General features: G+C 48.2%; 1 protein-coding gene across 1 annotated transcript in view; it reads right to left on the bottom strand.

The window, feature by feature from the left end:
* The window catches only part of AFAP1 (actin filament associated protein 1), a 165,169-nt gene that overhangs the window by 105,528 nt on the left and 36,378 nt on the right, over positions 1-23,263 (bottom strand). The window lies entirely within an intron of this gene.

Genomic DNA, 23,263 nt, shown 5'->3' on the forward strand with positions numbered 1-23,263 from the left:
GACAAATCGGTAACAGAGACAGTACCCTGCCCTTGGACGGGTTTACGGTCTAATCGGGGGAAACGGACGGACGAGAACGATAGCGATAAATAGTATCGAGGGGATGAGCATCTCATTAAAACAATAGCAAATAAATAGAATCGAGGCGATGTACATCTCATTAACAAAATAAATAGGGTGATGAAGATATATACGGTCGAGCGGACGAGTACGGTGCCGAGGGGAGGGGAAGGGAGAGGGGGAGGAGCGGAGGGAGATGGGGGGAAAAGAGGGTTTAGCTGGCGGAGAGGTGAAGCGGGGGGTAGAGGGAGTAGAGGGAGAAGGGGAGCCAAGTCTGGGAAGGCCTCCTGGAGGAGGTGAGCTGTAAGTAGGGTTTGAAGAGGGAAGAGAATGAGTTTGGCGGAGGTGAGGAGGGAGGGCGTTCCGGGACGGCGGCGAGGACGCGGCCCGGGGGTCGACGGCGGCGGACGGCGAGAACGTGGGGACGGCGAGGAGGTGGGCGGCGGAGGAGCGGAGCGTGCGGGTGGGCGGTGGAAAGAGAGGAGGGAGGAGAGGTAGGAGGGGCAAGGGATGGACAGCCTCGAAGCCTAGAGTGAGAGGTTTGCTATTAATCATAACTACTGTACGCGAGCACTGTACTGAGCACTTGGGTGACAGGTTCGTAGACGCATTCCTACCCACAGGGACCTTACAGTCTAGAGGAAGGTCAGACGCTATTAGTATCATGGTATGTGCTAAGCGCTTACTTTGTGCCAGGCACTGTACTAAGCGCTAGGGTGGAGGCAAGCGAATCAGGTTGGACACAGTCCCTGTCCCACCTGGGGCTCACGGTCTCAGTCCCCATTTTCCAGATGAGGGAACTGAGGCCCAGCGAAGGGATGTGACTCGCCCAAGGTCACACAGCAGAGAGGTGGCAGAGCCGGGATTAGAACCCACGACCTTCTGACTCTCGGACCCGGACTCTAGCCGAAACACAACACTGCGTCTCTGCTTCTTTTGTTTTTATGGCAATTGTTAATAATAATAATAATAATAATGTTGGTATTTGTTAAGCGCTTACTATGTGCCGAGCACTGTTCTAAGCGCCGGGGTAGACATAGGGGAATCAGGTTGTCCCTTGGACAACCTGTATAATTGTTAAGTGATTACTATGTGCTAAGCACTATTCCAAGTGCTGGGGTAGATAAAAGATAATCACTTTGAACACAGTCTCTGCCCCACATACGGTTCACAGTTTTCATCCCCATTTTACTGATGAAATTACTGAGGTCCATAAAAGTTAAGTGACCAAGCGCAGCAGACGAGTGGCGGAGCCGGGATTAGAATCCAGGTCCTTCTGACTCCCAGGCCCAGGCTCTAAGGGCTAGGCAGATAACAATAATAATGATGATAATTGGATTTGTTAAAACGTGTCAAGCACCTTCTAAGCACTGGGGTAATGATAATAAGAATGATGATGGTACTTGTTAAGCACATACTATGTGCCAAGCACTGTTCTAAGTGCTAGGGTTGATACAGGTTGTCCTGATGTGGGTTCACAGTCTTAATCCCCGTTTTATAGATGAGGTAACTGAGGCACATAGAAGTTAAGTGACTTGCCCAAGGTCACCCAGCAGAAGAGGGCAGAACCGGGATTAGAACTCACATCCTCTGACTCCCAAGCCCGGGCTCTTGCCAATAGGCCGTGCTTCATCTCCCTGTTGGATCCTCTATTTTCTATAATTTAGCTATAGTGGGGAGGAGAGGCTAGTATCTCTAACAGAGATACTAGAGATATATCTAGTATATATAGATATAGATATATCTATATAGATATAATAGATATATATATATATAATAGAGAAGCAGCATGGCTCAGTGGAAAGAGCCCGGGCTTGGGAGTTAGAGGTCATGGGTTCGAATCCCGGCTCTGCCACTCGTCAGCTGTGTGACTGTGGGCGAGTCACTTAACTTCTCTGGGCCTCATTTACCTCATCTGTAAAATGGGGATTAACTGTGAGCCTCACGTGGGACAACCTGATGGCCCTGTATCTTCCCCAGCGCTTAGAAGAATGCTCGGCACATAGTAAGCATTTAACAAATATCAGGGGCAGCAGCGTGGCTCAGTGGAAAGAGCTTGGGCTTCGGAGACAGAGGTCATGGGTTCGACTTCCGGCTCTGCCACCTGTCAGCTGTGTGACTGTGGGCTAGTCACTGAACTTCTCTGGGCCTCAGTTACCTCATCTGTAAAATGGGGATTAACTGTGAGCCTCACGTGGGACAACCTGATGACCCTGTATCTCCCCCAGCGCTTAGTACGGTGCTCGGCACATAGTAAGCGCTAACAAAGGTTGTCCCACATGGGGCTCACAGTTTTAATCCCAATTTAAGGTCACTGAGGCCCAGAGAAGTTAAGTGACAGTCACACGGCTGACAAGCGGCAGAGCAGGGATTCGAACCCATGACCTGACTCCCAAGCCCGGCCTCTTTCCACTGAGCCACGCTGCTTCTCTGAGCCATAGTTGGTGTCTTTCCACCACCTTTTCTCTGTCGGCTTCCGCTGCCCACCGTCTCCCACATTCTGTGACCGTCCCCCCAAAACCAGACCTGATCCGGCCCCGAATTAAAAAAGAAAAAAAAATTACGGCATCTGTTAAGCGTTTACTATGTGCCAAGCACTGTTCTGCGCGCTGGGGTAGATACAAGTTGATCGGGTTGGACAGAGTCCCTTCTTCACAGACTCTTCATTCCCATTTTTTAACAGATGAGGGAACTGAGGCCCGGAGAACTGAGGTGACCTGCTCAAGCTCACACAGCAGATGTGTGGCAGATCTGAGATTAGAACTCAGGTCCTTCCGACTCCCAGGACCGAGCTCACGCCGCCATGCTGCTTCTCTGAGAACAAGCTGTCGGGGGTGACCTCCAAGTATTTATTAATAATAACAATAATGATATTAGTAATAATAGTATTTGTTAAGTGCTTACTACGTGCCAGGCACTGTACTAAGTAGTGGGGTAGATCTAAGCCAATCAGAATGGACACAATCCCTGTTCCAAATGGGCCTCACAGTCTCTCTCTCCATTTTACAGATGAGGAAACTGAGGCCCAGAGAAGTCAAGTGACAAGCCCAGGTTCACACTGCAGACAAGTGGCGGGGCCATGATTAGAACCCAGGTCCTTCTGACTCCCAGGCAAGAGCTCCATCCACTAGGCTACACTGCTTCTCACTGCTTTGATGTGATCACACGGCGGACAAGCAGCGGGAGAGCGGGGATTATTTATTTTATTAATGATTCATTCAATAGTATTTATTGAGCGCTTACTACGTGCAGAGCACTGTACTAAGCGCTTGGAATGTACAAATCGGTAACAGATAGAGACAGTCCCTGCCCTTAGACGGGTTTACCGTCTAATGATGTGTAGATATCTATGACTCTGTCCTGGGATGGATGGCAGACTACTTGTTTCGTTTTGTTGTCTGTCTCCCCCGTTTAATAATAATAATAATAATAATAATAATTTGGTATTCGTTAAGCGCTTACTATGTGCCAGGCACTGTTGTAAGTGCTGGGGGAGATACAGGGGAATGAGGTTGTCCCACGTGGGGCTCAGTCTTAATCCCCATTTTCCAAATGAGGGAATTGAGGCACAGAGAAGTGAAGCGACTTGCCCTAAGTCACCCAGCCGATAAAGTGGCAAAGCCGGAATTAGAACCCACGACCTCTGATTCCCGAGTCTGGGCTTTTTCCACCGAGTCACACTACGATGTGTATAGATCTATGATTCTATTTATCTTGATGGAATTGACACCTGACAACTTGTTTTGTTGTCTGTCTCCCCCGTTTAGACCACGGGTCCGTCGCTGGGCAGAGACTGTCTCTATCTGTTGCCGCACTGCCCATTCCAAGTGCTCAGTACAGCGCTCAATAAATAGGATTGAATGAATGAACAGAACCCAGTTCCTTCTGACTCCCGGGCCCGAGCGCCAGCCACTAGGCCACACCGCTTCCCTCAGCTCACACCAGAGACGGGGAAAAGCCCCCAGATACAGCCCGGCTCTTTCTCTTTAAATCTCTTTAAAGAACTGTTTCTCACCCGACTCCCCCCGATCACCACCGGCTAACTATCTTCCCTGGAAGGGCCGTGACTTCAACGGACGCGGGACCATTTTGAGAGGGGCTTAATCGATCCGGTCTTGGTGTGACAGTGAGAAGGCGGATCGAATTCAGCTCTGCCTTCCTCGAAGTCTGCCTGCCCCTTGCATATTTTCCCTCATACGGGTTTCCCGGCCCGGTGCTAAAAATCTTGCTTCGACCCCTGCGGAAAAGGGATCCAAATGAACGGCTGAGGAAACGCTGCCGATTTTCTTCAGAAAAGACTCGTCGGGGCCAGGGGAGTTATCGGAAAGGTCCGCTCAGTGATATGATGATGTTGGTATTTGTTAAGCGCTTACTATGTACACAGCACTGTTCTAAGCGCTGCGGTAGAGAGACGCAGCGTGGCTCAGCGGAAGAGCCCGGGCTTGGGAGTCAGAGGTCATAGGTTCCAATCCTTGCTCTGCCACTTGTCAGCTGTGTGACTGTGGGCAAGTCACTTCACTTCTCTGTGACTCAGTTCCCTCATCTGTAAAATGGGGATTAACTGTGAGCCTCACGGGGGACAACCTGATCACCCTGTATCTACCCCAGCGCTTAGAACAGTGCTCGGCACATAGTAAGCGCTTAACCGATACCAACATTATTATAAAGGGTGATCAGATGGTCTCACGTGGGGCTCACAGTCTTCATCCCCATTTTACAGATGAGGTCACTGAGGCCCAGAGAATAATAATAATAATGTTGGTATTTCTTAAGCGCTTACTATGTGCCATGCACTGTTCTAAGCACTGGGGGAGATATAGGGTCATCAGGTTGTCCCATGTGAGGCTCACAGTTAATCCCCATTTTCCAGATGAGGTGACTGAGGCGCAGAGAAGTGAAGTGACTCGCCCACAGTCACCCAGCTGACAAGTGGCAGAGCCGGGAGTCGAACCCATGACCTCTGACTTCCAAACCCGGGTTCTTTCCACTGAGCTACGCTGCTTCTCTATCATGAGAGAAATTAGACCATGAGCTCGTTGATGGCAGGGACTGTCTCTCTTTATTGCTGGACTATAATAATGATAATAATAATTGTATTTGTTAAGCGCTTACTATGTGCCAAGCACTGTTTTAAGCGCTGGGGTAGGTCATCAGGTTGCCCCATGTGGGGCTCATAGTCTTCATCCCTATTTTACAGATGAGGGAACTGAGGCCCAGAGATGTGCAGTGGCTCGCCCAAGGTCACACAACAGACAAGTGGCGGAGATGGGATTTGTACTTTCCCAAGCGCTTAATACAGTGCTCTGCACGTAGTTAGTGCTCAATAATTATGAATGAACTTAGAACTCTTAAACTGCCACTTGTCAGCCGTGTGACTGTGGGCAAGTCATTTCACTTCTCTGGGCCTCGGTGACCTCATCTGTAAAATGGGGATGAAACCTGTGAGCCTCAAGTGGGACAACCTGATGACCCTGTATCTCCCCCAGTGCTTAGAACAGTGCTCTGCACATAGTAAGCGCTTAACGAATACCAACATTATTATTATTAAACTGCACTTTCCCAAGTGCCTAGAGAAGCAGCGTGGCTCAGTGGGAAGATCCCGGGCTTGGGAGTCAGAGGTCATGGGTTCGAATCCCAGCTCAGCCACTTGTCAGCTGTGTGACTGTGGGCAAGTCACTTGACATCTCTGGGCCTCAGTTCCCTCATCTGTAAAATGGGGATTAACTGTGAGCCTCATGTGGGACAACCTGATTATCCTGTATCTATCCCAGCGCTTAGAACAGTGCTCTGCACATAGTAAGCGCTCAACAAATACCAACATTATTATTATTATTATTATTACTGTGCACAGAGTAAGAGTCCAGAAAATACGAATGATCAATTGCTAATCAGAGCACACAGGAAGGGCTTAATAAATACATAATAAATAAACGGAGCCGGATTGTGAGATTCCTCCAGGAACCTGCAGGACCCTCTGTGGACTGCCTCAGTTTACCCCCAGGACGCCACCGTGGCTCTCCTCTGCACTGAGAGCCCCCCACCCCGACCCTCCTGAGCTTGATTTTTGTCTCCACGCTGTCGTGGTGTTGCCTCATCTCTCCTTTCGAGTCTGTCGCCAGCTTTGATTTTCAGGTTGTGAGCTTCCCGAGGGACAGGGACCGTTTCTAATTCATTCAATCAATCATATTTATTGAGCGCTTACTGTGTGCAGAGCTCTGCACTAAACGCTTGGAAAGTACATTATCAATATATTGTTTATATTATCAATATAAATAAACAGAACTATAGATATATACGTAACTGCTGTGGGGTGAGGAGAGGGGGGAAGAGCAAAGGGAGCAGGTCGAGGTGACGTGGAAGGAAGGGGGAGCTGAGGAAAAGGGGGGTTCAGTCTGGGAAGGCCTCCTGGAGGAGGTGAGCTCTCAGTAGGGCTTTGAACGGGGGAAGAGAGTTTTCAATCATATTGATGGAGTGTTTACTTTATGCAGAGCACTGTTCTAAGCGCTTGGGAGAGTAGGGGAAGCATGTGGCTCAGTGGAAAGAGCTCGGGCTTTGGAGTCAGAGGTCATGGGTTCGACTGCCGGCCACTTGACACCTGTGTGACTGTGGGCAAGTCACTTCTCTGTGCCTCAGTTACCTCATCTGGAAAATGGGGATTAACTGTAAGCCTCACGTGGGATGACCTGATTCCCCTGTATCTCCCCCAGCGCTCAGAACAGTGCTCTGCCCATAGTAAGCGTTTAATACCAACATTATTATTAAAAAAATAACAGTGAACAGACTCTTTCCTTGCCCACGAGTTTACAATCTACAATCTGTGCATTTTTCTCAGCACTTATAACAGTATTTAGTGTATAGAAAATGCTGAATAAATACTACTGCTGCTCTTATACCTTCTTCGGCAATCGGCGACGCGTGCCAATTTGATAGACAGCTCTATAATTTGCATCTCATCATTCAGTTTAATGTGCTAAATCCATATTAAAAGGGAGGATGCGAGGAATCCTTCCGCGTTGCCCTGACTCGCTCCCCTTGCTCTTCCCCCTTCCCAGCCCCACAGCACTCAGGGACAAATCCGTCATTTTATTTATTTCTATTCACGTCCGCCTCCCTGCCCGGGACCGTAAGCTCGTCGTGGGAAGGGAATGTCACTGTTATTGTTGTTTTCTACTTTCCCAAGTGCTTAGTGCAGCGCTCTGCAATAGTAAGGACTCAATAAATATGATTGAATGAATGAATGAATGAATGGCAGGAATCCAGATCTTAGTCAAAATAAAATTCCAGATATGAAACACTGCTTTTTTCTTCCCCTCAATGCCGACAACGATTTAAATGGAGAAAGCCAAGGCGTGGCCCAAGAAAGAAACGATTCAGGATTCTCCGTGCTCCATCAGAGACCATCCTGACTGCACAACCAGCTGGTCTGAGAAAGCCCCTTCAGACCTTCCAGATGTCCAGAGAGATGAAAATCTCCCTGGAATATTAATATTAACGACAGGCAGTGTGGCGCAGGGGAAAGAGCACGGGCCTGCGCGGCAGAAGGATCTGGGTTTGAATCCTGGCTCTGCCCATCGCTCGCTGGGGCCTAGTGGGTAGAGCCCGGGCCTGGGAGTCAGAGGACGTGGGTTCTAATCCCGGCTCTGCCACATGTCTGCTGCGTGACCTTGGTCAAGCCGTTTCACTTCTCCGTTCCTCAGTTACCTCATCTGTAAAATGGGGGGGAAGACTGTGAGCCCCGTGTGGGATAGGGAGTGTGTGCAACCCGATCAGCTCGTATAATAAGAATAATAATAATGTTGGTATTTGTTAAGCGCTTACTATGTGCAGAGCACTGTTCTAAGCGCTGGGGGAGATACAGGGTGATCAGGTTGTCCCACGTGAGGCTCACAGTTAATCCCCATTTTACAGATGAGGGAACTGAGGCACAGAGAAGGGAAGTGACTGGCCCACAGTCACACAGCTGACAAGTGGCAGAGCCGGGAGTCGAACCCATGACCTCTGACTCCGAAGCCCAGGCTCTTTCCACTGAGCCAAGCTGCTTCACACTGAGCCATGCTGCCTATTATCTATGCGTATCTACCCCAGCGCTTACAACAGTGCTTGGCACTTTTAGACTTGAGCTCGTTTTGGGGCAGGGATTGTCTCTATCTGTTGCCAAACATTACAAACGCCCAGAGCAGTGTTCTACACACGGCAAGCGCTCAATAAATAGGAATGAATGAACACAGTAAGCGCTTAACAAATACCGCAATTATCATTTGTGTCCGACCTAATTAAATCTAATTAATTTGGACCTGCCCCAGCACTCAGAACAGCATTCGACGCGTGGGACGCGCTTAACGAATACGGCAAATGTTATTGTGTCCCACTTAATTAAACCTAATTAACTTGTACCCGGTCCCAGCACTTAGAACGGCATCTGACAAGTGGGAAGCGCTTAAACAAATACCATAAAAAAGTTAACCGATAAAATAAATGGGCACGAGGCTCTTCGAAAGAGGAATCTGTCCGTACTCCGAGAGTCAGTGAGAGGACAGAGACCTCCCCCGGTGTCTCGGGGGAGCTGAGAGAGCGTCTGAGAATCCCGGGGAGACATTACGAGCCCGGAGGAAACAAGAAGAATGAGCTTTTTTTCCCTCCGTCAATGGCATCCATTGAGCGCTTACTATGTGCAGAACACTGTCCATTCATTTCCGCTCCTTCCCAGCTGGGAGAGAGAATCTGTCTCCCCTGAAGCTTTCAGATTCACCGCAGAGAGAGACGAAATGAGACGCTGTGGCCTAGAGGATTAATCACGAGGCTGGGAGTCGGAGGTCGTGGGTTCTAATCCCCGCCACTTATCTGCTGGGTGACCTTGGGCAAGACGCTTCACTTCTCCGGGCCTCAGTTACCTCTTCTGTAAAATGGGGATTAGGACTGCGAGCCCCACGTGGGTCAGGGGTTGAGTCCAACCTGATTAACTTGTATCTGTCTCAGCGCTTAGTAGCTCAATAATAAAGAATAGTATTTAAGCGCTTAATATTGTGCCGGGCACTAGAATAGATACAAGAGAATCAGGTCAGACGCAGGCCCTATCCCACACAGGGCTCACGGCCTAAGATATATGAATCTGTAAACTCCAGGAAGCAGTGTGGCTCAGTGGAAAGAGCCCAGGCTTTGGAATAAGCGGTCATGAGTTCGAATCCCGGCTCTGCCACCTGCCAGCTGGGTAAGTCACTTCACTTCTCTGTGCCTCAGTTACCTCATCTGTAAAATGGGGATTAACTGTGAGCCTCACGTGGGACAATCTGATTCCCCTGTATCTCCCCCAGCGCTTAGAACAGTGCTCTGCACATAGTAGGCGCTTAACAAATACCAACATTATTATTATTACTAAGCAGGTAGTAAGCGCTTAGCAAATACCATTAAAAGGGGGTGGGGGGACTAAGACTGTGAGCCCTCTAACAAGGGACACTGTGTTCAACCTGATTATGAGAAGCCGCGTGGCTTAGTGGAAAGAGCCCGGGCTTGGGAGTCAGAGATCATGGGTTCGAATCCCGGCTCTGCCACTTGTCAGCTGTGTGACTGTGGCCAAATCACCTAACTTCTCAGTGCCTCAGTTACCTCATCTGTAAAAATAGGGATTAACTGTGAGCCTCACGTGGGACAACCTGATGACCCTGTATCTACCCCAGCGCCTAGAACAGTGCTCTGCACATAGTAAGCGCTTAACAAATACCAACATTTTTTTTATATCTACAGATACAGTGCTTACTACAGCACTGAATGTAGTGCCTGGCATATAGTAAGCGCCTAAAATATACAATTTAAAAGAAAAAAGAAAGAACTATAAAATTTTAGACGGTTTTTTGAGGGCAGGGTTGTTTCTCAGTCAATCAGTCAACGGGATTTACTGAGTGCTTACAATGTGCAGAGAACTGTACTAACCGCTTGGGAGAGTCCCGGCTCCACCACGTGTCTCCTGTGTGACTTTGGGCAAGTCACTTCACTTCTCTGGACCTCAGTTCCCTCATCTGTAAAATGGGGATTAAAAGTCTGATGCTTAGAACAATGCTTGGCACATGGTAAGATCTTAACAAGTACCATTATTATTATTATCTTTATTATTAGAATTAGGAGACACGTTACCTGCCCACGACGAGCTTACAGACTAGAGAGTGAAGCAGCCTAGTGGAGTGGCAAGAGCCCAGGCCTGGGAGTCAGAAGGATACGGGTTCTAATCCCAGCTCTGCCACTTGTCTGCTCTGTGACCTTGGGCAAGTCACTTCACTTCTCTGAGCCTCAGTTACCTCATATGTAAAATGGAGATTGAGACTGGGAGCCCACGTGGGACGGGGACTGTGTTCAACTCAATTGTCTTGTGTCCACCCCAGCGCTTAGTACAGGGCCTGGCACATAGTGAGTGCTTAACAAATACCATTATTAGCATGATTATTACTATCATTATTATGATGATTAGCTGATAGTTTCCCAACCTTAATGTAGGTGTACCTGCTGAACCAGAAGAATGAACCACAGATTTGAATCGAGTGCCCGCTGGGAGCCGTGTTGAGCTATATTACCTAGCGAAACATTGTCCCTCTATTGCTGAATTGTAATTATAATGATGATGGTATTTGTTAAGCGTGTACTACGTGCCAAGCACTGTTCTAAGCACTAGGGTAGATACAAGGTGATCAGGTTGTCCCACGTGGGGCTCACAGTCTTCATCTCCATTTTACAGAGGAGGGCACTGAGGCCCAGAGACGTTAAGTGGCTGACGTTAAGTTAGAGAAGCAGCGTGGCTCAGTGGAAAGAGCACGGTCTTGGGAGTCAGAGGTCATGAGTTCGAATCCCTTCTCTTCCACTTGGCAGCTGTGTGACTGTGGGCAAGTCACTTAACTTCTCTGTGCCTCAGTTACCTCATCTGTAAAATGGGGATTAAGACTGTGAGACTCATGTGGGACAACCTGATTACCCTGTATACCCCAGCGCTTAGAACAGTGCTCTGCACATAGTAAGCGCTTAACAAATACCAACATTATTATTATTAAGTGACTCGCCCGAGGTCACACAGCTGACAAGTGGCAGAGCCAGGATTAGAACCCACGACCTCTGACTCCCAAGCCTGGGTTATCCCGCCGTTGCCCGCCGGGGGAGTCTCCAGAAACGCCAGTACAGGGCCCTGGTGGCAGGAAGCGGCTTTCCAAGCACTTAGAACAGTGTTCAGCACACAGTAAGTGCTAAATAAATATGACTGGCTGAATGAATGAATGAATGAATAAATGAATGATCAGGGAGATCATTCAGGGAGATCGGTGGGTGGCCATGGTACCCCCCCGGGGGAGGGGGCTTCTGCAGAAAAATCATGGCATGCTCCCAAACTCTTACTGCATCACTATAAACAATTGTATTTATTAAGTGCTTACAGTGCCGAATTGTATTTTCCAAGCCCTTAATACAGTGCTCTGCACATAGTAAGCGCTCAATAAGTACACTTGAATGAATGAAGACACAGTACCTGACCCACATGATACTCCCCTTCCAAGAGAAAGGAAGAACAGATATCAAATCCCCATTTTCCAAATGAGGAAACTGAGTAAGTGCGTACTGTAAACACTGTACTGAGCGCTTGGGAAATTACAAAACAACAACAGACAATCCCCACCCACAAGGAGCTCACAATCTGCGGGCGGGGACAAACAATAGAAATAAATAGATTTTCCTGAGCGCTTACTGCGTGCAGACCACTGTACTAAACATTTGGGAGGATACAAGATAATAATAATCGGACACATTCCCTGCCCACAGTGAGCTCACAGTCTGCGGGGGGAGAAAGACATCTATAGAAATAAATAAATAACGGGTCTGGACAGAAGTGGTGTGGGGTTGGGGGTGGGGGGGATGAATAAAGGGAGCAAGTCAGGGAGAAGCAGAAGGGAGTGGGAGAAGAGGAAAGGAGGGATTAGTCAGGGAAGGCTTCTTGGAGGAGATGGGCCTTCGATATGGCTTGGAAGGAGGGGAGAGTCATTGTCTTTCAGCTCTGAAGAGGGAGGGTGGTCCAGGCCAGAGGCAGGGCGAGGGCAAGAGGTCGGCTCATCGCTTCCGGAAAGGAGGAATAATTCCAATTGCGGGAGTTCATTCCAGAATTCAAACTTCAGGGCCGGGGGGCACGTTCCCTACTCGTGATGAGCACACGACAGTAGTATTATCAGTCATCCTTGAATGGGCCTGCGAGTAAAAAGGACCTGGGTTCTAATCCTGACTCTGCTGTGACCTTGGGCAAGTCACTTCACTTCTCTTTTTACTCATCTGTAAAATGGGGATTAAGACTGTGAGCCCCACGTGGGACAACCTGATGACCCTGTATCTCCCCCAGAGCTTAGAACAGTGCTCTGCACATAGTAAGCGCTTAACAAATACCAACACTATTATTATTATTCTCAACATAATAATGTTGGTATTTGTTAAGCGCTTACTATGTGCAGAGCACTGTTCTAAGCGCTGGGGTAGATACAGGGTCATCAGGTTGTCCCACGTGAGGCTCACAGTTAATCCCCATTTTCAGATGAGGTCACTGAGGCACAAAGTAGTTAAGTGACTTGCCCACAGTCACACAGCCGACAAGTGGCAGAGCGGGGATTCGAACCCATGACCCCTGACTCCGAAGCCCAGGCTCTTTCCACTGAGCCACGCTGGGAAGAGCTCTGACAATGGATTTCCACAGTCTTTCGACCAGGTGGGAAGGGCAGGAATCATTCTTTCATTCGATCATTCAATCATATTTATTGAGAGCTTACTGTGGGCACAGCACTGTACTAAGCACTTGGGAGAGGACAATACATCAATAAACTGACACGTTCCCTGCCCACAATGAGCCTACAGTTCAGGGTGGGGGAGATTAAACATATAAAATAGAAATAAATAAAAATAAAATATATTTAATGTCTGTCTCCCATCCTGGACTGTAAGTGGTGGATGTGGATATAAGTGCCGGGGGGACGAGGGGGGGGATGAATAAAGGGAGCAAGTCAGGGCGACGCAGAAGGGAGTGGGCGAAGTGGAAAAGTGGGGCTTAGTCCGGGAAGGCCTCTTGGAGGAGGTGGGCCTTCAATACGGCTCTGAAGCGGGGAGAGTCATTGTCTGTGGGATTTGAGGAGGGAGGCAAGACGTGGGCGAGGGGTGGCCTAGTACAGTGCCTGGAACATAGTAAGTATTTCGCAAATATCACTAAAAAAAAATAAAGTCAAGCACGCTGTGGTCAGGGAACTTGTCGGCTAACTCTGTTCTGTTGCGCTGTCCCGAGTGCTTCGTACAGTGCTCTGCACACAGTAAGCACTCAAATGCCACTGATGAGAGTAGTGGTGGTATTTAGCGGAAGGACAGGTTACACAGCACACTCTGCTAGACGATTGGACAGATGAGGAAACTGAGACACAGAGAAGTTAAGCAATTTAGCCAGGGTCACATAGCAGGCCAAGAGATGGGAACGGGACTAGAACTCAGGGCCTCTGACTCCCGCGCCCAGGCTCTTTCCGCAAGGCAGAAGCAATTCCTTGGTTGGACTCCCCCTTGAAGAGTTCCTAGTTCTCCTTTATTCTTTTAAAAGGAAATCCGATTTGGTGGTATCCGAGTTTGGCGATAATCGGCTTCAAAATCCCAATTTCCTTTTCTATTTTAGAGTTTAGCAAGGGAGGGTTAAAACGGCAGCAAACTTGTCCTTTTAGGCAGCGGAATTCTAATCTGATAAGAAGAATTGTGCTTGGAAAAAATATTAGCTCCGCCTCCGCCATCTAGCAGTCATCTGTAATTTAAGGAAGTTCAGTGGAACATTAGCTCCTCTTTCTAATAGCAGCTTTATTAATTTTCAAGTGCTGGCAGGAGAAGCAGATGGCGAGATGAGGCAAGCATTTAAATGTCTGGCCACTGATAGGGTTTCTTTTTTTTCTTTACCCCTGGGTCTTAAATGAGACTTTGTGATTAGAGCCTTGATTCTCATCAGGTCGGCAACCAGCTGAGTCTTCCTTTTTTCCCCCCCCGGAGATTTTTTTTTTCAGAAGACCGTCTCATCAAATGCTAACATGTGCGCTTTTCTCCTGAGAGATGCCAGATAGACTCCTAGGATCTGTCCGCTTTCGTGAGGCGATTTTCACAGAGTAAAACGTACTATTGACATGCTGAAGCAACTAATGGAGAAAGAATAATAATAATGATAATAATGATGGTATTTGTTAAGCGCTTACTATGTGCCCAGCACTGTTCTAAGTGCTGAGGTAGATTACATCCCCTTGATTTTATTTATTGCTACTGTTTTACTGAGATGTTCTTCCCCTCGACTCTATTTATTGCCATTGTTCTTGTCTGTCCGTCTCCCCCGATTAGACCGTAAGCCCGTCAAAGGGCAGAGACTGTATCTGTTGCCGATTTGTACATTCCAAGCGCTTAGTACAGTGCTCTGCACATAGTAAGCGCTCAATAAATACTATTGAATGAATGAATGAATATTTACTGCTATTGTTCTCGTCTGTCCGTCTCCCCCGATTAGACCGTAAGCCCGTCAAACGGCAGGGACTGTCTCTATCTGTTGCCGACTTGTTCGTCCCGAGCGCTTAGTACAGTGCTCTGCACATAGTAAGCGCTCAATAGATAGTATTGAATGAATGAATATAAGGTAATCAGGTTGCCCATTTTGGGCTCACAGACTTAATCCCCCATTTTACAGACGAGGGAACTGAGGCACAGAGAAGTGAAGTGCCTTGCCCAAGGTCACAAAGCAGACAAGTGGCGGAGGCGGGATTAGAACCCATGTCCTCAGACTCGCAGGCTCGGGCTCTTTCCGCTAAGCCATGCTGCTTTTCAGAATCAGGATGTGAATCAGGATATTTAGTGCTGATTTCTAATTCCAATTCAATTGTATTTATTGAGCGCTTACTGTGTGCGGAGCACTGTACTAAGCTATTGGGAGAGCATGATATAACAATGAACGGACAGTTTCCTGCTCTACAATGTACTTACAATCTAGAGGGGAGACAGACATACTATAAAAAAAAGAGGATAATAATAAGGACAATAATAATGATGGTATTTGCTAAGCGCTTACTATACGCCAAGCACTGCTCTAAGTGCTGGAGTAGATACAAGGTAAATGGGATTGGACACGGTTCCTGTCCCACATGGGGCTCACAGTCTTCATCCCCATTTTACAGAGGAGGTCACTGAGGCACAGAGAAGCGAAGCGGTTTACCCAAGGTCACATAAGAGCCGGGATTAGAACCCACGACCTCTGACTCCCAAACCCGCGCTCTTTCCATAATAATAATAATAATAATGTTGGTATCTGTTAAGCGCTTACTATGTGCCGAGCACTGTTCTAAGCGCTGGGGTAGACATAATAATAAATAATAATAATAATGTTGGTATTTATTAAGCGCTTACTATGTGCCGAGCACTGTTCTAAGCGCTGGGGTAGACACAGGGGAATCAGGATGTCCCACGTGGGGCTCACAGTCTTAATCCCCATTTTACAGATGAGGTAACTGAGGCACAGAGAAGTTAAGTGACTTGCCCACAGTCACACAGCTGACAAGTGGCAGAGCTGGGATTTCGAACTCATGACCTCTGACTCCAAAGCCCATGCTCTTTCCACTGAGCCACGCTGCTTCTCTAGGCATAGGCACAGAGAAGTTAAGTGACTTGCCCACAGTCACACAACCGACAAGTGGCAGAGCTGGGATTCGAACTCATGAGCCCTGACTCCAAAGCCCGTGCTCTTTCCACTGAGCCCCGGCTATGGACAGAAGTGGTGTGGGGTTGGCTGAGCCTGGGGGATGAATTAAGGAATAAAGGATGAATAGAGAAGCAGCGTGGCTCAGTAGAAAGAGCCCGGGCTTTGGAGTCAGAGGTCATGGGTTCGAATCCCGGCTCTGCCACTTGTCGGTTGTGTGACTGTGGGCAAGTCACTTAACTTCTCTGTGCCTCAGTTCCCTCATCTGTAAAATGGGGATTAAGACTGTGAGCCCCACGTGGGACAAACCTGATTCCCGTGTCTACCCCAGCGCTTAGAATGATGCTCTGCACCTAGTAAGCTCTTAACAAATACCAACATTATTATATTTTTCTGATAATTGCCTCCACCACCTCATCTCCTTCCCCCCTCAGTGGGGAAATCCTGAAGAGAAACCTTCAGGCCCGGGACTGAGGGTCTCGTCTTTGACACGTGTCTGCGCACCTGGGGAGGACGAGAAGGGGAGAAGCTTAAAGGAATTTGCTGAACACTTCCTGGACGCCGCACGGGAAGATGTGCAATACAAGTAAGAGATGCCCTGGTTCTTTTCTCTTTCTTATCCCTTTCTTTCTTCCCTTCTTGCTAGATAATAATAATAATAATGTTGGCATTTGTTAAGCACCCACTATGTGCAAAGCACTGTTCTAAACTCTGGGGGATACAAGGTGAACAGGTCGTCCCACATGGAGTTCACAGTCTTAATCCCCATTTTGCAGATGAGGGAACCGAGGCCCAGAGAAGTGAAGTGACTTGCCCAAAGTCACACAGCTGACAAGCGGCGGAGCCGGAATTTGAACCCATGATCTCTGACTCCCTAGCCCGTGCTCTTTCCACTGAGCCACGCTGCTTAGATCCAATTCCCCGCTTAATAGCCCCTCCCCTGTCGGGGTGGTGGCAAAAAATTACGCAAAAATGCAGGGCCACTTATACAAATAATAGTAACAGTAATTTGTGGTGATGATAATGATGGCATCTGTTAAGCGCTTACTATGTGCCAAGCACTGTTTTAAGCGCTGAGGTAAGTACAAGGTAATCAGGTTGCCCCACGTGGGGCTCACAGTCTAAACCTCCATTTTACAGATGAGGTAACAGAGGCCAAGAGAAGTGACTTGCCCAAAGCCACACAGCGGACAAGTGGCGGAGCCGGGATTAGAACCCACAACCTCCGACTCCCAAGTCCGGGCTCTTTCCCTTAAGCCCCACTGCTGCCCCGGTGGTATCTGGCAAGGGTTTACTATGTGCCATGCACTACACTAAACCCTGGGGAAGATACAAGATAATCAGGTCCCACGATGGGTTCACTGTCTGAGCCAACTGACTTCTCTGAGCCTCAGTTATCGCGTCTGTAAAATGGGGCTGTAGACCGTGAGCCCCTCGCGGGACAGGGACTGTGTCCGACCTGACCAGCTTGTATCTACCCCAGCGTTTAGCACAGTGCCTGGCACACAGTAAGCGCTGAACAAATATCATTAAAAAGAAAAACCCAGAAATCAAAGACAGCAAACTGGGTTCAGACACGGTGAATTAGCAGAAGCATTCATTCATTCATTCATTCATTCATTCACTCACTCACTCATTCATTCATTCATCTGTATTTAATGAGCTCTTACTGTGTGCAAAGCACTGTACTACGCCGTATGGGCTAATGCCTAGAGCACTGGGTCTGGGAGTCAGAAGGAGCTGGGTTCTAATCCCAGGCCTGCCACTTGTCTGCTTATTATTATTATTACTATTATTTTATTATTGTCTGCTGTGTGGTCATGGGCAAGTCACTTCATTTCTCTATGCCTCAGTGACCTCATCTGTAAAATGGGGATTAAGGCAGTGAGTATTGTGGGAGAAGGACTAGGTCCAATCCAATCTGTTTGCGTTCATCCCAGTGCTTGGTAGAGTGCCCAGCACATAGTAAGTGCTTAACAAATACTACAATCATTATTATTATTATTCTAATCCTGGGTCTCCCACTTGTCTGCTGTGTGACCCTGGGCAGACCCACTTCACTTCTCTGGACCTCAGTTATCTCGTCTCTAAAATGGGGATTCATAATAATGATAATAATAATAATAATTGCATTTGTTAAGTGCTTAACCAAGGTCACACAGGAGACGAGTGACAGGGCCGGGATTAGAACCCACGACCTCCGACTCCCAAGCCCGGGCTCTTTCCACTAAGCCACGCCAAGCATTGTTCTAAGTGCTGGGTAGATGTAATCAGGTTGTCGCACTTGGGGCTCACAGTCTTCATCCCCATTTTACAGATGAGGTAACTGAGGCCCAGAGAATAACAATAATAATAATAATAATAATGATAATAATAATAACAATGTTGGTATTTGTTAAGCGCTTACTATGTGCCGAGCACTGTTCTAAGCGCTGGGGGAGGTACAGGGTCATCAGGTTGTCCCACGTGGGGCTCACAGTCTTCATCCCCATTTTACAGATGAGGGAGCTGAGGCCCAGAGAAGTGAAGTGACTTGCCCACAGTCACCCAGCTGACGAGTGGCAGAGCCGGGATTCGAACCCATGACCTCTGACTCCCAAGCCCGGCCTCTTTCCACTGAGCCACTCTGCTTCTTAAGTGACTCGTCCAAGGTCACACAGCGGACAAGTGGCAGAGCCGGAATTAGAACCCACGTCCTCTCACTCCCAAGCCCCGGCTCTTTCCACTAAACCATGCCGATTGAGACGGTGAGCCCGCCGTGGGACGGGGACTGTGTCCGGCCCGATTAGCTCGTAATAATAATAATAATAATGTTATTTGTTAAGCGCTTACTATGTGCAGAGCACTGTTCTAAGCGCTGGAGCAGATACGAGGCAATCGGGTTGTCCCGGTGGGGGCTCACAGTCTTAATCCCCATTTTTCCAGATGAGGGAACTGAGGCCCAGAGAAGTGAAGTGACTTGCCCACAGTCACACAGCTAAGTGGCAGAGCCGGGATTAGAACCCACGACCTCTGACGCCCAAGCCCGGGCTCTTGTACCTAACCCACCGTTCAGCACAGTGCCTGGCGTAGAGTAAGGGCCGAACAAATATCATTAGAAAGAAAAACCCCGAAGCCAAAGGCAGCCAGCTGGGTTCGGCCCCGGTCGATCGGCCCCGAACGCGTAAGCGCCGTGGCCCGGGATCACGGGAGCGCCGAAAGATGAGGCCGAAACGCGCCCGCCATCGCCTGGTGACTCGGACGTGTCTGTTTCGCATTAGCGAGTAACATTTGGTTCCTATAAGACGCCCAACGCTGCGTATTCCTTTGGCCCGGCCTTCCCAGAGAGGCGTTTCAGGAGTAAAACGGCAACTATCTGAAAAATCTTAATTGAAGGGTGAAGCGGGTTTGAAAAAGGGGAAGAAATCCGCCCGAAAATAGTCATTTGTCCAAATGGGTTTGCCTTTCGGGCTCGACTGAAGGTTCTTCTGAGACATGTGGAAATGGTTAAGGGTCCAGTGCGAGTCACCGCTTGCTGCTTTAATATCACCTCTAAAATACACCCCCACCGTTGGGGTTTTCACGGTTTCTTCCAGGACCACGATGCCATCCCCCGATTAGACCGTGAGCCCGTCGTTGGGCGGGATTGTCTCTATCTGTTGCCGAATTGTATATTCCAAGTGCTTAGTACAGTGCTCTGCACAGAGTGAGCGCTCAATAAATATTACTGAGTGAATGAATGACCTTATTTATTTTGTTAATGAGGTGTACATCTCTTTGAGTCTATTTATCTAGATGATGTCTTTTGTTCTGTTTTGTGGGCTATCGGTTGCCGAATTGTACATTCCAAGCGCTGAGTACAGTGCTCTGCGCATAGTGAGCGCTCAATAAATACTACTGAATGAATGAATGACCTTATTTATTTTGTTAATGAGGTGTACATCTCCTTGAGTCTCTTTATCTTGATGATGTCTTGTTTTGTTCTGTTTTGTTGTCTGTCTCCCCCGCCCCATTAGACTGTGAGCCCGTCGCTGGGCGGGGATTGTCTCTATCTGTTGCCGAATTGTCCATTCCAAGCGCTTAGTACAGTGCTCTGCACATAGTGAGCGCTCAATAAATACTACTGAATGAATGACCTTATTTATTTTGTTAATGAGGTGTACATCTCCTTGAGTCTATTTATCTTGATGATGTAGTCTTGTTTTGTTCTGTTTTGTTGTCTGTCTCCCCCGATTAGACTATAAGCCCGTCAATGGGCAGGGATCGTCTCTATCTGTTGCCGAATTGTACATTCCAAGCGCTTAGTACAGTGCTCTGCACACAGTGAGCGCTCAATACTACCATATGAATGAATCTGAGCTACACTGCGACGCAGAAGTCTGACTGCCGCGTTCATTAGCCTGACGCTTTCTTATCTGAGGTGTCCTGGGGCCTCCCGTATCATACACAAGCTGGTTCATTCATTCCTTCCTACAATCGTATTTACTGAGCGCTCACGGTGTGCAGAGCACTGTACTAAGCGCTTGGAATATACAATTCGGCAACAGATAGAGACGATCCCTGCCTGTCATGGCCTAGAGGCCGGAGCCCAGGCCCAGCAGTCAGAAGGTCTTAGGTTTTAATCCCGCTCGTCTGCTGTGTGGCCTCGGGCAAGTCGCTTCACTTCTTTGGGCCTCGGTTTCCTCATCCGGAAAATGGGAATGAAGACTGTGAGCCCCGTGTGGGCCAACCTGATGACCCTGTATCCCCCCCTGTGCTTAGAACAGTGCTTGGCACATAGTAAGGACTTAACAAATAGCATTATTAGCAGTATTATTACTACTCTGGGCTTCAATTCCCTCTTCTGTAAAATGGGGATTGAGACTGTGTGCTCCACGTGGGATAACCTGGCTACCTTGTATCTGTTCCAGCGCTTAGAACATTGCTTGGCACATAGTAAGCACTTAACAGATACAATTATTAGTATTACTACTACTCGGGGCTTCAGTTCCCTCCTCTGTAAAATGGGAATTTTACATGGCGAGAAGCAGCGTGGCTCAGTGGAAAGAGCCCGGGCTTGGGAGTCAGAGGTTGTGGGTTCTAATCCCGGCTCTGCCGCTTGTCAGCTGTGTGACTTTGGGCAAATCACTTCCCTTCTCTGTGCCTCAGTTACCTCATCTGTAAAATGGGGATTAAGACTGTGAGCCCCAAGTGGGACAACCTGATCACCTTGTATGCCCCCCAACGCTTAGAACAGTGCTTTGCTCATAGTAAGAGCTCAACAAATGCCATCATCATCATCAATATTATTACAGTAAGCCCTTAACAATCACACTAGGATTAAAATCATGATCATTATTTTTATAAACCTTCATTTTTTTTAGCAGAAGCCTCATTTTACAAAGACCTTCATGGCATTGGAAGAAAAGCCTCAGCTTCAATCAATCCAGCGCATTTACTGAGCACTTACTCTGAGCAGGGCACTTTATTACGCGGTTGGGAGAGTAAAATGCTATATGACAGACACATTCCCTGCCCACAGTGAACTTACACTCTAGAGAGGGAGTTAAAATATTCAGTTAAACAGAATGCTAATTGTCAGGGTGTTTATTCTGGGGGGGGGGGGGCTACTTTTATTATTAATAATAATAATGATGATGATGGCATTTGTTAAGCACTGATTCTGTGCCAAGCACAGTTCTAAGCCCTGGGGGTGTACAAATTAATCAGGTTGTCCCAAGTGGGCCTCAAGACCTTCATCCCCATTTCACAGATGAGGTAACAGGCACAGAGAAGTTAAGCGACTTGTCCAAGGTCACACCGTGATAAGTGGAAGAGGCGGCATTAGCACCCATGACCTCTGACTCCCAAGCCCGGGCTCTTTCCACTGAGCCACGCTGCTTCTCTTTTATTGGGTGGGAGGCGGATGGGAGGAATGTTGACATGGGGCAAGGGGAAAGGAAGACTGAAGGGTGAAAATCTTTGGGAGCCACTTCAGAATCAGGGGTATCTACTGAGCGCACACGACCAGCAGGTCAATGTACTATGCGCTGGGGAGGCTACTGTAGAGACGAGTCCCCTCCTCAAGGAGCTTAGAGTCTAGCGGGGAAGATGCAATGAGAAGCAGGGTGGCTTAATGGTTACAGCCCGGGCCTGGGAGTCAGAAGGACCTGGGTTCTAATCCCGGCTCTGCCACCTGCCTGCTGTGTGACCTTGGGCAAGTCGCTTCACTCCTCTGGGCCTCAGCTATCTCATCTGGAAAATGAGGATTAGGACTGTGAGCCCTATGTGGACATGGACTGTGTCCAACCCCAATTACCTTGTATCTACCCTGGCACGTAGTCGGCGCTCAACAAATACCCCGGTTACCATTATTATTCTTAGATGGACGTTAAAATGAAGCGCTAGTAGGGGGAGTCATTCATTCAATAGTATTTATGAGCGCTATGTGCACAGCACAGTACTAAGCGCTTGGAATGTACAATTCGGCAACAGATAGAGACAATCCCTGCCACTAACGGCTCACAGTCTAACAGGGGGAGACAGACGGACAAAAACAAGACCACTTAATCACGATAAATAGAATCAAGGGGATGGACACCTCATTCACAAAATAAATTGGGTAATTCAGACTCAAATGCAAAGGTGACTCAGAAGAGCGCAAAATAGGCGGGTGTTGAGGTGAGAGTCAGGAAGCCTTCCTGGAGGAGATGGCCTTGTCATTCAATCGTATTTATTGAGTGCTTACTGTGTGCAGAGCACTGTACTAAGCGCTTGGAATGTACACTTTGGCAGCAGAGAGAGACGATCCCTGCCTAGCAACGGGCTCACTTTTAGGAGGGCTTTGACTAGGGTTAGGGCTGTCTACGGTCCCGGGAGGCAGTGTGACAGAGTAAGTGCTTAACAAATGCCATCATTATTATTATTATTATTATTATTATTATTAATAAAAGTAGCACCCCCCCCAGAAGGAGGCAGTGGAAAGAGCCGGGGCCAGGGACTCAGAGGAGCTGGGTTCTAATCCCGGCTCGGCCCCTTTTCTGCTGTGAGACGTTGAGCCAACTGCTTCACTTCTCTGTGCCTCAGTTACCTCTTCTGTATAAATGGGGATTAAATCCCAGTCCCTCTACCTAGACTGTGTCCAACCTGAATATCCTGTTTATATCTACCTCCGGGTTTAGTACAGTGGTTGGCACATAGTAAGCGCTTAACAAAATTCTTTCTCATATCATCTGTCGGGAAAAAGGGAGAGGGAGTTCCAGGGAAGAAGCAGGGGAGAGTGTCTGTTACATTGTACTCTCCCACATATTTAGCACAGGACTCTGCACAGAGTAAGCACTCGGTAAGCAGCGTGGCTTAGTGGAAGCAGCCCAGGCTTGGGAGTCAGAGGCCATGAGTTTGAATCCCGGCTCTGCCACTCGTCAGCCGTGTGACTGTGGGCGAGTCACTTCACTTCTCTGTGCCTCAGTTACCTCATCTGTAAAATGGGGATTAACTGTGAGCCTCACGTGGGACGACCTGATGACCCTGTAACTACCCCAG

This window comes from Ornithorhynchus anatinus, chromosome 4, assembly GCF_004115215.2.
Source record: "Ornithorhynchus anatinus isolate Pmale09 chromosome 4, mOrnAna1.pri.v4, whole genome shotgun sequence".
Classification (NCBI taxonomy): domain Eukaryota; kingdom Metazoa; phylum Chordata; class Mammalia; order Monotremata; family Ornithorhynchidae; genus Ornithorhynchus; species Ornithorhynchus anatinus.